The sequence below is a fragment of the Penaeus monodon genome, chromosome 32 (genome assembly GCF_015228065.2).
Source record: "Penaeus monodon isolate SGIC_2016 chromosome 32, NSTDA_Pmon_1, whole genome shotgun sequence".
Taxonomy (NCBI): domain Eukaryota; kingdom Metazoa; phylum Arthropoda; class Malacostraca; order Decapoda; family Penaeidae; genus Penaeus; species Penaeus monodon.
In genome coordinates, this window is record NC_051417.1 from 23,062,257 (window position 1) to 23,062,641 (window position 385).

At 44.7% G+C, this 385-nt stretch overlaps 1 protein-coding gene across 1 annotated transcript in view; it reads right to left on the reverse strand.

Annotated features, from left to right (window-relative positions):
- The window catches only part of LOC119593728 (discoidin domain-containing receptor 2-like), a gene marked incomplete at its 5' end in the record, with an annotated part of 119,890 nt that overhangs the window by 37,945 nt on the left and 81,560 nt on the right, over positions 1 to 385 (reverse strand).

The following is a 385-nucleotide window of genomic DNA, read 5'->3' on the forward strand; positions in this document are numbered from 1 at the left end:
CTCCTTATCTCTACACTTGCCAGTCTTCCCCTAAATAATAAAACGGACAGACATAAATAATGGCCAAAACGCCCCGGCGGCTAATTCATTGCAAATCACTTGTTCACACGCTGTCCCTCGCGCCTTGCCGCGCACGCAAACATGGCCCTTATTAAACCTCGAGTCCAAGTCATGAGCTTCTAACCTGCGAAGATGTGAAGCTAACCCTTCTTCTCTTTTCCATTTCCTCATCTTATCAGCCTTCCTCTTTTTTTCTTCTCCCTCACTCTCTCTGCCTGTCTATCTACCTATCTATCTATATACACATTCCTTTTCTTTATTTTTTCTCTCTCTTTTTCCCTTCTCTTCCCTTTCCTTTCCTTCCCTTCCTTTCCGTTCCGTTCCG